The 15,588-nt window shown below is 36.8% G+C and overlaps 1 long non-coding RNA gene and 1 pseudogene across 3 annotated transcripts in view; both read left to right on the forward strand.

The window, feature by feature from the left end:
- LOC149771308 (uncharacterized) overlaps positions 1-15,588 on the forward strand; it is a 319,229-nt gene that overhangs the window by 89,524 nt on the left and 214,117 nt on the right. The window lies entirely within an intron of this gene.
- Positions 4,980-7,041, forward strand: LOC149771313 (uncharacterized; annotated as a pseudogene). Its single transcript, XR_016418336.1, has 3 exons — positions 4,980-5,103; positions 6,386-6,669; positions 6,911-7,041. The product of XR_016418336.1 is annotated as an uncharacterized LOC149771313 (transcript).

Raw genomic sequence — 15,588 nt, forward strand, 5'->3', positions numbered from 1 at the left:
TTGGTGTACTGGCTGGCCCGCACCTAACCACATGAGTCTTTCATGGAATGTACAACTACAGTATTGCCTCAGAAGAAGTTTTCGCAGTTACGATGCATACACTAATATATCGGTACTCCGCTGTTGCAGGCGACAACGCAACCTTTCATCCATGCGATAATAGTCGTCCCAAAGCCATTCTCCTTTGAGATCAATCTTTACACCACTCACAATCTCAATGGCTATCTGGCAGTGCAGGTTCGTACAGTCTGCATACAGCTCAAAACCCATAATGCCAACATTTCTTGGGTCCCTAGGGCTGAGCTGCCTCAAGAACGGTTACAGGTCAATCTAAATGACTCCAGCAGCTGTTATGCATACCTCGAGCCTCTGATCGGCAATTGCGATACGACTACAGCGATGACCTGAATTCTGTCTAAACAAAGGCAACCAGACTCGGTCCAAAATCTATAGGCGAACCAAGGGACAGCGTTCACTTAGCCTACTGTAAGGAGTTTGTGTTTGATAAATGTCATACAAAAATGTCTCCACTGATATGCCTAACTGGCAAATCCGGTTTCTTTCTTTCAATGAGACAATTGTATTTTTCATTAGTATGTACGATAGCCAGCGTCTATTTTACCATTATGTCAAGAAATTGTGGATACTTTGCATTTCAACGTAGTGGGAAAAGTGGACACGTGACTATGTATTACGTTAAGTAGTTCGCGCTTGATATGGATGAAGAGACTTGTGATTTGTAACCTAATATCCATATTACATTGAAAAGAACTATCCATAACCACTTGTAAATATGGAAATGATGTGTATTGAAACTTCTGCTCCATAGGCGTCTGTCTGTAAAGAGGACCAAGTCATTAAACTAAATTCATTTATCTTCATAAAAACAAGTCTAGTGTTTTTCATTCAGGTATTGATAACTTCGTTTAAAAAATATTCTTTTCAAAATATAAGACATCAAAAGGATCATACAGTTTTTTCAAATTTGGTCTCTTCGTAACTAAATGTTTCATCAAATTAGCAAACGTGACCATGGTCCAATTTTCAGTTTGAATCAATATTTATAAACAAGGTAAAACTTTACAAACATGAGCTAAGGATTCATCAATCAGTGTTAATGAAGTAATCCTCTTAATTATTTCCCAGCCAAAATATTGCATTCGTCAATACCAGACAGGAATCAGGACATAATGTACACTATCACTAGATGTAATTAGTATGCATTTAGTACTATTGATCAGATGATAAGAACGAATCTTGAGTGGAACATGACTACTCGCAGAAGAATACATTTGTATGACTCCGCTCATACAATGACAACATACCGCATATTTTACTCAAATAAATAATACAAGACAAGAAAACGTGATATGGTATGGCAAGATCGCGTGATAGGAACAATGCTTTTTCCCAAGGTGCCTGAAGCAATGCGCGTCAGTCTCTAATACTGTAATTTGTATGAATTAAATATGCTTATTTTAAATGAAATAAATGTCAATACTAAATAATTCAATAACTGAAGCTTAAGATAGCATGACGAGTTTTTCATAATCATGTCACTGATTCACACATATTTTGAAAATAGTAAACATGGTTTTATATATATAAAGTTTTCAAACCGACAACGTGAATTTTTAAAATTGGTTATCTAGTTTATGTATTCATAGGAGCCACTTGCTAATTATACAAATCAAAGAGCTTTAGGTTATTTGGATTTGTATCATATGTCGTAATATTAATATGTCAGATCAGATGCAGAGGTGATAGTTAATCCTGATAAAATATGAGTGCTTGAACTATCATCGGCATACATTTCTCGGTAATAAACGAATTCAATTTATTTAAGTTTTGTAACCTTAATGGATTACTTTTATTACAATCGCTTCTTATTACAAACCATGAAATTCGACCGTTAAATGCTAGACGGGATTTTATATTATCTCAAAAGATATTTATCTACCTTATGCGATCATACCTTAATCTTGGCATCGTTCACTTCAACATTCTTTGCAGTAGTAGTTTAGTTAGGGTTGAAGTAATAGCGATAGTTGCATTAGTGCTTGCGCTATAAGTAGAACACGTAGCTGCTGAAAGACAGCAGTACTTAATCTTGAATGACGAGCGAATCAAGATAGGAGGGGGATTACCGAGCATAAGATTGATAATATAAAAGATTTGTTAACTAGTTGGTATTCCTTGCAGATAACGAAGACACGTGGTTACAAAATAACTCTATAGTGGCACAGGTTCATTGTTTGCACGCATTTAGCCACAACGACAGAATTCAAAGAGCAACACATTAATTGATATCCGCGTTTAAATGTTCAAGAGGAAGGTTTGAATACAAGACTACGGTCAAACACATTACAATAGTATATATCTATTAAAACAATAAAGTGGGCAGAGCAGGAGGACCACCAACGGGGAATTAACTATGAGACAAAAATGTGCTATTTCAAGAAGAGTGTGGTTAATTATTCATCATAAACAACACCTTTCACAAATAAGTATAATATTCATGAAAAGTCATAGGAGTGATATGTACAGTATAAGGTACCCATTTTGTATACAAAAGTACAGGTGATACATGTCATTTAAAAAGTGAACTCAAAAACAAAGGGCTCAGAGTTCATCCAGTTCACAAAAAATATTGATATACGACGCTGAATTAGGCGAAGACCTACCGAAAACAAAAACAAACTTTTAATACATTGGATTTGACAAGCTTTTTGTGATACATTTTTAAAAATATGTGTACGCCATAGTTGGGAAAGTCAGGAATTTAAAAATATATTTATATGTGAAATCGTCAAACACTCGCAAATCGAAATTCACATTCACTACGCTCATAAATGAGATACGAAGAAATCTCTTTAATTTCGATAAAACAAGTATGGTCTCTCCGTAATGCAAATTGTCAAGCTTGCATGGAATATTTGTACACTTGGAACATAAATGCAAATAAAGCATTGTTAGTTAGAAAGTATACGCTTTCGATTGCTATATTACTATGCTTCCTTATATATTATATATGTTTCGATTATTTTTCGTTGTTTTATTGTTTTGTTTTAGTTCATCTTTCTTTTCTTACATTTCGACACAGGTTTACTTGTAATGGTTTGGAAGAATAGAGTACCATTAACTGTGTAAATTTGAAGTGAAGAGTGCCAGATTCTGACGTGTTTCTCCAACACCATGAGAAGAACCATCGGTACACACTGTGTTACCATTGTTTAGTGATAACATGGCATCAGGAGTAATAGTCTATTCGCATTTTGTATAAAACATATTCTAGATAAGTGTACATGTGATATGTTTTTACGAAATGAGTTGCATATGATTTGCCACAAGCTGTTTGTATCAAGTATTACGATGAGCTAATCAGCCAATAAAGGTTCGCGTTATTTAAATAAATTGTTACATCATAGACAAACTTTTAGGACAATAATCGATTCACAATCAATAAAATAAATACAAAACTTTGACAGAAATTATTATAACATCATTTAATATCTCGATGAACAAAACTAGATCATATGCTTTATAAGTAGAGTGTACTTTGAGTCACAATAAACAACTGGTAACAGCAAAATCATGCAGGTTCTACACTTCCTACATTTACTTGCAATATATCAAACGTATGATCACAATATATACATAAATTAATTAATATCCCGTTTATTCTGATCGGCATTAAGCATTCAAAAAACACAGCTCTTTAATAAGCTGCGATGATTCATCAATCGACCAATATGATTGGTTTTCTCTCGACCCTATGCGAATAATTCCTCAAAGAATCCTATAGAAACAACTGCCCCCGTAGCTAAATATGGCACCTGAGACATTCGTATGTATTATACTTTCAAGAAATAGCCCAATATAATGTTGGCGAGGTAGCAAATTCAACACATTACATTTGTAGCTAACATAGACTAGAAATACAAACAATAAATGGAACTGATCATTTCGTTCTGTCCGAATCTTTCATTCGTGAAGCAAATATAGCATACAATGTGAAATACACGTGCACACATACCTGCAAACAAACAAACGAATCTGTCAGTTTAACATACTAAATCTGCTTCAGTGAACAAAGCTGTATCAGACGAAATTAATCCCTTGATAATTGAGGTAGTATTCTAACAATGTCCGGATATTCAATTAAGAGAATTATTCCTTGCGTTGTTAAAATGGATGTGTGTCCGCATCGAGTCGACCATAATAGTATGATAACTAATAGTTGGTGGCTTGAACATTTTAACCAGATCTGGAGAAAAAATAATAAAATCAATAGCAGAAGAACAGCATCTTTTCTTATTAACACAATCAATGATCATTTATCCACAAAATAAATGAAACAATGCGCTTACAAAATTGAATGCCTTACCTTGTACCTTGAAATAAGCTTTTGAAAATCATTTTCAAGAAGCTTGAGCATGATCTTCACACCTCTAAACAAACATGTTTCTCTCTTTGGTGTTTACTTTACTAAATTTGCTTGGAATGTGATCGCTGGGAAGACAATAATATTAAGAATTTAAGAAACATTTTAGACATATGGAAGAGAGGTACCAACAGATTATTAAATTAACATGCTCCAATGTAACACTGGTAGGCGACACAAAAATTTAGCAGGCAAAAGTAATTTTAAATAAAGTATAAAGAATTCATATATATTTCATTTTGGAAATTCTTCATGATAGATCGAGACATTGTATTGAATAAATTTGTCTAAATGTTGCGTGAAAATATGAAGTGGAAAATGCATAAAAAGTCAATTTTCAAATCCATCACATAAATTAATTTTACATAATTGTAAACCAAAAAATGTCTGCATTGCAAACGGAAATTTCCAGACATCCATATAATTAAACAACATAAACAAAATAAGTTTCTTGGTTTTTCTTAGTCATCAATTATTTAATTTACTGAATGTATTAACTACCAATCATCGTGTTTACTTAGGTTAACATGCATGCAAAATAAGTTCTTCACGGATATAAAAGGACTGCATATTTGACGATTCAGCACAAGCAGTTGCCAGTCCGGTGGCAAAATTTCTGATCCTACTTCAAAAATTTTCTTGACATCGTTGTCATCCAGGTAAGTGATTGTATGCGACATGCAAATTAACGTTCGTTAATAACCTATATAACGCGCATGTTTCTTTTAACTTATGCCATGCTTACAATTTTCCAATGTGGAGACATGATCGTGTACATTTTTGAATTATCATCCCTGGACGCATGATACGTTTCAATTATATTAATGGTCTCCTATTCTTGTGTTTGTTCCATTAGCAGCATTCCAGTCTCTATGGGAGAACATACAAAGAGCCTCTAAATTTGGCTGCATATCAATTTTACGTACCACCTAGCTACGAAACAGTTTAATTTTGTAACAAAAAGAATATGTTCTACAAGAAGAACCACTCTGTCGGTAATATATGTAGAATTATATTGTCTTTAAGAGATATACATACGCATATATGACAACCAATCTTTACAATTAATTAATTTGTTCATATTTCAGGAGTATAGAAATAGATGATATAAAATATATTACTCATAGAACCGAAAAAAAGTGATTCTAAATCCAAGTCATATTTTATTTAAATATCCTTGTTGAACATTATTTTATTGTCAACTAGGGTATCATTGTTCATACTGCCTAGCATCACGAAACGTTGTGGCAATCATTCACATAGCGGACCTATCCATGGCTTGATCTAAGTTATTACATTGAGTCACACAAAATAACAATTCACTGTCAGGTGAATATACACTCTTTTACGTCATATTTAGAGTTTATTTATCACAAGATAGAACATAGAATAACACTAAAACATTGTTGTCACTTTAAGTCACTTTAGAAAACCCCATTACGTTTCCATTTAAAGGTCATGCGGCCTTTCGCAACCATCGACTTGATTCCTTTTTCTAGATAATGTATACGAACCGCTCACACAAATACTTTCAAGTATCACTGTATTGCAAATCTGGATATTAATGTGTTTGCATAAGACGTTGCACAGTCAATCACACTAAAGCGCCACCCCTAAACTTGGAACGTATATGTTTTGCATTCCGGAGATGGTAGAGGAGGTACTTTATTTACGAATCAAAGGTTACCAGTGAAATCACGTATAAGCGACAGACTAGTCTTCAAAATGAAAACTATATTTATTTTGGCGTTTCTAGTGTACAATTAAAACTGTTGTCACCACCGTACAATTGAAATACTATACATTCAAGCCCGGTCTTTATTCATTAAAACAGTCAGAAAATGTAATATCAACATGCCGTCTATTTACCGTCTAAACTACACTCCCATAACAAACATTCAATGCTAACTGTTATTTTCTGAACTTACTTTTCTTTTACAGAGGAAAATGAAGGCCGTAATTGTTCTTGTAGCCTGCTTAGTAGGTGCTGCCATTGCTACCTATTCATTTGGTGGCGGATATGGAGGTTATGGTGGCAACGGCGGATATGGTGGCTATGGCTGGTATCCTGGATATCGTGGATATGGAGGGTATCATGGACATGGTGGATATGGAGGGTATCATGGACATGGTGGATATGGTGGATATGGAGGTTATGGCGGATATGGTGGATATGGAGGATATGGTGGATATGGTGGATACGGTTACAGTAGAGACCATAAAAAGTAAGAATACATATTATTCATCCTTGAAAATTCTGTTACATATTACAGTATGACGACATTTTACAATTTAACCATTATCTTATCCACTTCATTTCTACTGACTCATTACATGTCTTTGTGCTTTCAATTTGAAGTAGCCATAAAGTCGTTTCTTCAAAATAAATATGAATATTGTATCAATATTGTATTGTTTGGGCAAGTCAACTTGCGAAAATGCTCTAAATTTGTTCCCTTTTTACAGATATTAAGAAAAACAAAATGATCCAAGGACTGACAAGAGAACCAAAGGAATATGAATCCCTATCTCGATTATTATCTTTGTAGTATTTGTACATGCTACATCAATAAACATATTTGATCGAAGACAATAAATTGGATTTTATCATTATTGTATTTCTATTACCTCACTACCTCTGTCTGTCTGTCTGTTTGTCTGTCTCTCACACACATGATTATAATATTGCCACGAGTTTATATTCTACTTTGACTGCAGTTGAGTTTATATTCTACTTTGACTGCAATTGGGATGAAAGTACAGCAAAAACGTTATGGTTTAAAGTGAGCGATTCTTCACGTAAAATGGGACTCAACGAATGAGTGAAATATTTATGTAAATGTAGGCAACACATGCACATGGGAAAGAATGTTATACTCCGCTCTTGAGATGCTAAGAGTAAATATATTTATCCTGATATAGTTGAAAATTATAAATAAGTTTTAAAACACTTTAAATTTCACGTACATCAATGTATAAAGCATACCAATTAATGGAACTATCATAATCAAGTGAGCTTACTTGCAAAAAACTTCATCGACAGGACCAGATTGTAATGAGACTAATACGACTCTTGCAATGTACACACATCGATAGCCGATGTAAGACTGAATTTTTCCTAAGTTGGGAACATTGTCAAATGAAAAGTCAACGATTTAAACTGGGTTCAACAGTTGTTTAATATCAGTCACATCTGTTACAAATAGATGCGATTTCGAATCGCATGGATTCTCTTAAATGCAATGTTCATTTAAGCGTAATATTGGTCGGCCATATCAGTTTTTACAATATTAGTGTACACTGATTTATAAATCACAAAGAGTCTGACATTCAGTTCTACCATTTCAACTGAAGAACATCCCATAACGTAAGGTGTAAACCTAAACAAATATTTTATCACATATCGGCATCTTTTTGTCTTGTTACTCTTATATATATGACGTATGTTGCATTAATGATACAAAACCAGATATATACATTTTTCATTAAAAAGAAGCGAGGCTTGCCGAGTTTCCTTTTAATGAAAATGGCATATCATTAATACAGCGTACAGACGATACTTATATTTTATTTATATCACATACAAATGGATATATTTCCCCACTGAATGGAGTTCCTGTTTACTAAATGCAACCGTGTATTGACCGAATGAATGAACTCCATACATCGCTGCCTAGTGTGGGTTGCTACAAAATGCAGTTTTATGATTTTTGTGGCTATTCACGATCACCTTGCATATTTATAAGTTGATTCTATTCTCATCTGAGTTTCTAATCTACTTCACATTGATTAAATCCACATTATATAGACTTATCATTTAAACTTGAAAGATTGATTCCATGACGTTAGTAGAACACTACAAGCATATAGTTAGCTACGCTGTTCACATCAACGTTCAGCCATTCACGTACAATGCGCATGGAAATTAGCGTAGACTAAGAAACTAAGCAAAATTACTAACCAAAAAGAGGTAATTCAAACATTTTGATATATGTACAGTCGACCTAATTCATTCTTCTGCTTTAAAAACAGTACTACCCATCACAAAATTCTCTCTCTCCCTCTCTATCTCTCTTTGGTAAGTTTGACTTTAAAACTCTCTCTGTCTTTCTGTCTGTATCTCTCTCTCCCTCATCCTGTGGTCGGTTTGACGTAAGGTTTACTATCATTAATAAGTCCAGATACATAATGGTATGACACAAACAAAAATATTATACGCTCGTCTTACATAGATTTTCACCCGTATCTTGCTCCACAGAGAGAGAGAGAGAGAGAGAGAGAGAGAGCGAGAGAGAGAGCGAGAGAGAAAGGGAGACGGAGGGTGTGGTTTCCTTTGGACATTTTGATATTTAACTTATGATACGCAATTCTTAGAACTTTATAATAGGTTTTTTGAAAGAACAACAACATCAAAACATTCAATACATCACAACATGTGTACCACGTAACCGAGAAACTCACCGTATAATGTCGACAGGGTTAACACATTTATATTATCGATTATATAAACACTGTAGATTAATCCCAAGGAAAGTCAACATATATCGTTACGACGAAGCAAATAATTTTGTAGTTTGCCTCGTGTAAGTTCAATTTTATGGTTTTCATCCATCCCTAATTATTTTACTCTCTCACTCCGAATTTCTGCGCGCATTTATCCGTTGTGCATGAGACGGGAGGGTGGAACAAAAAGCATAAAGTATTGAAATTGTAAACCATATTAAATTTATTTAGAAAAAGGGGATTATTTATACATTGTATCGTTATTTTCATACGTCAATAAAGATGAATGTTTGGAAGAACAGCACACGGTTGAGAGAATGTTTATATATGCACATTATTGCGCCATGGGCGAATCACATTTTGAAATACCAATAATATTGGTATATTAAATTGCTTTTTTACAACACTTCAAAGAACATGTTATTTTTAACGTATAAACATATCTATCTATCTATTAATACATACATACATACATGCATACATACATACATACATACATACATACATGCAAGTAGCGAATGGGGATGGTATAGGGTCTATGGGACTTATCATTAAAAATACCCTTGGGAACATATAGGGTCTATGTAAATTTAACATGGAGAAAAATCGTGGGAACGTATAGGGTCTATGGGAATTAACATGTCCAAAAACCCTGGGACAATATAGGGTCTATGTAAATTTAACATGGCCAAAAAACCCCTGGGTCTGTATAGGGTCTATGTAAAATTGAAATAGGGAGGGTCTCTATTTTTTTTTTTTTAAAAAAATAAAAAATAAAATAAAAAATAAAATAAAAAAAGGGGTAGGCAATTCAAAGGCTATCTCTTTTCGAGAAATATGGGGGCCCTGAAAAGGGCCTTTGGGTTTTTTTCTTCTTCTTCTTCTTCTAATTTCTTCTTTTTCTCCACCAAGTTCTTATTTTATCTCCTACACTCTTCTTCCCTGTCTTTTTTTTCTTCTCCTCCTCTTCTTTCTTCTTCTCTTCCTCCTCTTCTTTCTACCTCTTTTCATTTTCTTCTTCTTTTTCAATTTTTTCGTTCCATTTGCGTATTCTTATTCTTTCCTCTTCATCCTCCTTCTCCTCCTTTATCTCTTTCATGACACCACTAATCTTGTCCTTTGCTTTTCTTAAGTTATTAATTTCCATCTTTACACGATGGGGACTATAGGAATAATGGTCTTCAACGAGTCTTATTAGCATCTGTTCCATTATTCCTAAGTTGTCTAAAACGTCTTGCAAGGTTTGTATTTTGTCCATTTGGTTTTATTCTTTGCAGAATGGTTTGAACAACGAACACTGTGGGTTCTTATAGTGAAAGCGCGGACGTGAAGGAAAACAACCCCCTAATAACATAAAATTGATCTTACCTAGATCATGACCTAACATCGCGCGTACGTGAAGGAAAACATCCCCCTACTTTCTCATTTCATATAACCACAACTATACTCTCTACATACGCTAAGAATCAATAAATAAACCCATAATCTACTATTCACACAAACTTACTTCACCATTTACAAACACAAACTTACTTCAACATTTACAAACACAAACACACACACAATCACATACACTTTCACTATTAAACAAGAGTTAGTGTTTATTTTCACACTACTCTACCTACACACATTGGCAAATCGATCGTTATTTCTTTTCTAGAGTATTGGGTAGCCCTGAAAAGGGCTGTTGGTTTTTTTTAAACTCCAGATGCACCTATCTAATGATTGCACCTTCCTGGCCTTGCGCCACACACGCATCTTCTTCCCCAGTCTTCTTTCACCTTTCTTCTGGGGAGCGCAGAGGGAGGATGATTCGCTTCAACACCCCAATCCTCTGTCTCGGGAATATTGAACGACATCCTCTCTTCTCTTTTCTTTTCCTCTTCTTCCCTCTCTCTTCTCTCCTCCTCTTCTTTCTTCATTCTTGCTTCTTCTACGATAGCCTCCGCTGATAGTTCGTTTACTATGCGCCTGGCATATTCCAGGTGCATCTGGAGTTCTAACAGTTTCACTATTCTGCTATTCATTCTTGTGTTGATCAATCAACAAGGGTAGCTGGACTGCCGAGCGAGTTTCAATTTATACTGAAAGCGCGGACGTGATGGAAAACATCCCCCTAAAAACATAAAATTCATCTTACCTAGATCATGACCAAAAAAACAACAACAACGCGCGGACCTAAAAGAAACACTCACTCACTTTTTATGCTACCCATACTATTTTAAAATTTTTTATAAATCACTTCAATAGACTATTTACATACGCAAAGCAATCCAATTTAACCCCAAATATACACCTCAAACACCAAAAAAAGACATTATTTTAATCTACTATCCATACCAACTTACTTAATCACTTACAAACACAAACACACAAACACATACCCTGACATTTTTTTTAAAAAAGAGTTAGTGTTTATTTTCACACTACTCTACCTACACACATTGGCAAATGGATCGTTATTTCTTTTCTAGAGTATTGGGTAGCCCTGAAAAGGGCTGTTTTTTTTGTTTTGCTATGGCATTCTTTTTTAGTTTCTAAGAATGCGATGTCCTCTGAGGATAGACTTTCTGGCGATAGGTCTGCTTCTTCGGAAAGAGAAGAAGAACTCTTTGGTGTCGATACGGCAATCGACAAAGCCTCTGTCAGCTTCAGGTTGCTGCTGTTGTTGCTGCTGTTGCTGCTGTTGCTGCTGTCTGTGAAGTCTGTACTTCTCTGTCCATTCTTCTTTGTCCCTGTTCATTTCTTCTCTGAAGAGCTCTTCTATCAGGTCTTCAGTGATTTTTAACATTCTCACATTCTCTATTTCTTCTGGCTTCGGTATCAGACTGTGTCTGACCCTATGCAAATTCACGTAGGCTTCGTTGAGCTTAGCTAGTTTGGAGCACATCTTCGTAGGAGGATGAGTCGACAATGGATGGTTAGACTGGGAACAAACCGGTTCTTAAAGTCAAAGCGCGGACGTGAAGGAAAACATCCACCACACGGTTTTTCGAGTCGCAACGTTCATGAGAGGGATAGTAAGAAATGAAAGAGCATCAATCCAACATTTTTATAGCTAAACAAAAGACAAAAGCATCTTTTCAAAACACAACATTTTTTATTCAAAAATCACTTAACACTAAACAACAGCTCTAACATTTTTAACAATAATCCAACACTATAACATCAAACAATTTTTTCAAATCACAAACATTTTTTTCTCATTTTACAACCTACTTTAAACAGGGCTGACAACGTTGTGAATGAAATTGTGATTTCCACTGTTGGAAATCATTAGGCCATTGATGGACACTACGTTTCCTAGCTTGAGACAAAAGATAAGCATAATGGTCACAAAACCATCGATCTACTTTCACATCGTTTCTAGCAGAAGAACGAGGATCGAAATGAGTCACTAAATGTTCTAAGGAATAGCCCAGGCTGCGATGATGCAGAAAATACACACAGTACTGTCCACACACCAAGGAATCTGTGCCTTGTAATTTCACATTATTGAATCGGGTGGTTTGAGCATTTCTTCTCATAAAGTCGATGATATCGTCTTCCAAAGGGGGCAATCCGTACGAATCGAAATATTCCACACATCCTTCTTGAGGAAAGTAGACGGCTACCCAGTGGGTTCCTGGGAGATGACTGTCGTCCGTGTTAATCACGTAAGCTTGATGGTCTTTAGGTTTGCGATGAGGGAGTTCATCTTTAGCACAGACGACAGGATTCCAAGAAGCCGTATACGAACTGTGGTTCAAAAGGTAATAAAGTTCCCAGGTATCCATTGTTTTGTGTTTTCTTCTTCACAGGTAATAATAAGTCGTCAATTCGATCCTGACTTTTTGCTTGAAAATGTCTGACAAATAACCGTTTCTTCGCTTCGTCTCCTCACTCTGATTCAGGAGAGCTTCGATACGATGGATCTCTTGAGTGGTTAATGGTGGACAAGAATGTTCACGCAAGTCTTTATACCACTGGTGCAACACGTCTTTGTTCGAGATGAGACTCCAAGCTTCGTCCAGATACTCGTCCAAATTTTCTTCTTGACTTAACATTAGGCATTTATCGTGTTGAATTTGACTGGGATGATCGTTTTGACATCCATAGCAATTTTTCTTGATCAATTCCGTCATTTTATCGACCAAGTGTTTGGCAAAACAGGAGACTAAATGGGCTTCTTGTTCTGGCCATCTCGACTTCATTATGATCACTTCTTCTTCTTCCACAGTCTCCTCACATTTCATGTCCAAAGTTTCTCCACTAGGTAAAGAGGGATAACAGTCTTCCATGACTTCTAGTAATCTAGAATGACTTCTCTCAAACTGTTGATTTCTATGGTATTGTCAAATTCTGCATACAGGATGACGTTCACTGTGTGATCTGGAGGTGGATTTGCAAACTGAAGTTCCACACGAATCTGGCCTGATTTTATAGTGTGGAAATGTCCCTCGTCGCTGCCTTGGTCTGGAGTGAAATCAAAACCCCACAAAGCATAGCCTCCTGCATAATCGTCGTACGAAATACCGTGACTGGTGTTGGTTCCTAACTGTCCCGTGGCTTCGTACAGGGACAAGTACGATCTCAAATAATTCTTTGCGACACCAAAGTTGGGCTCAAAGGGTCGGGTACACAAGGTCTTGCCGTCGCGACTGACTTCGATCTTGGACACATTGTAATGTTGAAACTCAAAAGGATTTTGATCGTGGGTTCCGTTGAAGGCTGAATTCCTGACGATACCAACAATCAAACGTTTGGGTAACTGTCCTTGGAACAGATGATCTTCGATCATAGATCGCTGTCCAGCAGGAATGGTGAACGTTTTCACTTCTACGCGTCGTATCGGATACTTGGCAGTCGTTCTGCTCAACGTCTGACTGACGTCGTTTCCCACTTTAGGTAACACTTCCACACGACGCACGTAAAGTCGGGCTTCTTGAATGACAGTTTTGTATTCGTTGGCATGGGCCATCAAATGGAAAGTGGCACTGCTACGATTCAGTCTCAGACGGATATCCACCCCGTTGAGCAAATACTTTTCTTGTAACCACATGTCCAAATGCAAACGATCCATCAGTTCTAAACTTCGCCCTTGCAGAATTTTCTTACGACGGTCGTTAAACCCCACATTGTGAGGATTGTCATCTTCTGTCAGGACTGTGTCGCTAAACGTGCCTACACCTGCTGTGTCAGGTTTCCATACCACGCAAGCATCCAGATGAGTATTCTTGGCTACTTTTCCGTACGTCAAGAGATTTTCCAAGTAGGCACGATATGGGTAAGTATCCATGCTGCTGCTGACCAGTTTGTTATTCAAGTACAAGTCCACTTCGCTAAATAAGGAATGCATGAAATTGTTGACAGGAGCTACTCTAGCATCGCCTCCTGGATTGGTGTTGTCCGTTTTGATCACTTTCACTTTCAAATACAGGTAACTCTATTCAGATCGATGTAATCTTCGGGTTGTCCTTTGATTTCAAACTCGATGGGAGCTGATTCCGTCAAAGAGGAGACGGGATGAAATTCCACCCACTGGGATTCTTGCATGGTCATCATGGTGGGGGGCATGGCAAACAGGTCCAGTTCCGTCTTGGAACAAGCGCAAGACTCTCGGTGCATCATTTTTTTCTCTTTCTCAATAATCGAAAACGTCTAACTCTCGAACGGTTCTTCTTTTCTTGGCCTTTCTCGCTTGAAGTCTGGTGAAAGGGTGTTTTCTTCGTCGTCTCTTTCTGCCTTGTCCTTGCTGAATGCCTGACTGGGTAGCGTGCAGGGCATTTATAGGTGTGTCTCGTCGGCCCAAAATGTCTTTACCCGTTTGCAGCAAGACATTTTTGCCTGTCCTCATGAAGGCTTCTTTAGGGTTTTGTTTGTCGATGATGACATTTTGGAGAAATTCTTTGCCTTGCGTCAGTGCCGCATCTTTCAAGGCGTGCAATCCGCGTGTCACCATCGGTTTCAACACCGGAGCCACCGAACGAAAGGCCGATTTCAGCATGTCTCCTAAACCGTGTCCTCGCTGTCGAGCAACCCCTCGGTACACTGGATACATGACTTACTTACGAATCGTGAGAGAACCGTTTTCGAAAATGGAGTTTCACCGTGACTTTTCCTTTGGTGAATGGAATATTTTGTCCCAAATCTCCTTTTATAGTAATGTTGACCGTGTCCAAATACGACTTGCTGACAGGCAAATAGTGAGGATGGACAAATTCGCGGTGGACGTGATAAGTGTTTCCACCTTCCTCGTCAGCGTTCGTGGCAGAATCCACTTTGAAAGGAATGACACGCAGTAACGGTACAGAGGTGTGTCCCACCACGTTATACTCCACCACATCGGAGTACACAAACATCAAATTCAGTCCTTGGTTCAGTTCTACCGGGGCACGAAATAACTTGCTAAAAGACTCGTTGTCGTAAACGATGGGTGATTCGTTTTTCTTCATCATGGCCATTCTCATGTTCATGTCTCCGCCCAACATGTCAAACAATTCAGGACAAAATAAAATGGACAGGATTTTACTCCCGTCAAATTTCATCAAGAAGCGACGAGCTGTTTTGTGGTATTCCATGGTGACACTTTTTTTGATACTTTCCAAAGCTTTCAGAAACACGACATTAAACCTGGAGGTAATGGTGCTCACCAAATGTTG

The sequence above is a fragment of the Sinohyriopsis cumingii genome, unplaced genomic scaffold (assembly GCF_028554795.1).
Source record: "Sinohyriopsis cumingii isolate HCF-2022 unplaced genomic scaffold, ASM2855479v2 utg001953l, whole genome shotgun sequence".
Taxonomy (NCBI): domain Eukaryota; kingdom Metazoa; phylum Mollusca; class Bivalvia; order Unionida; family Unionidae; genus Sinohyriopsis; species Sinohyriopsis cumingii.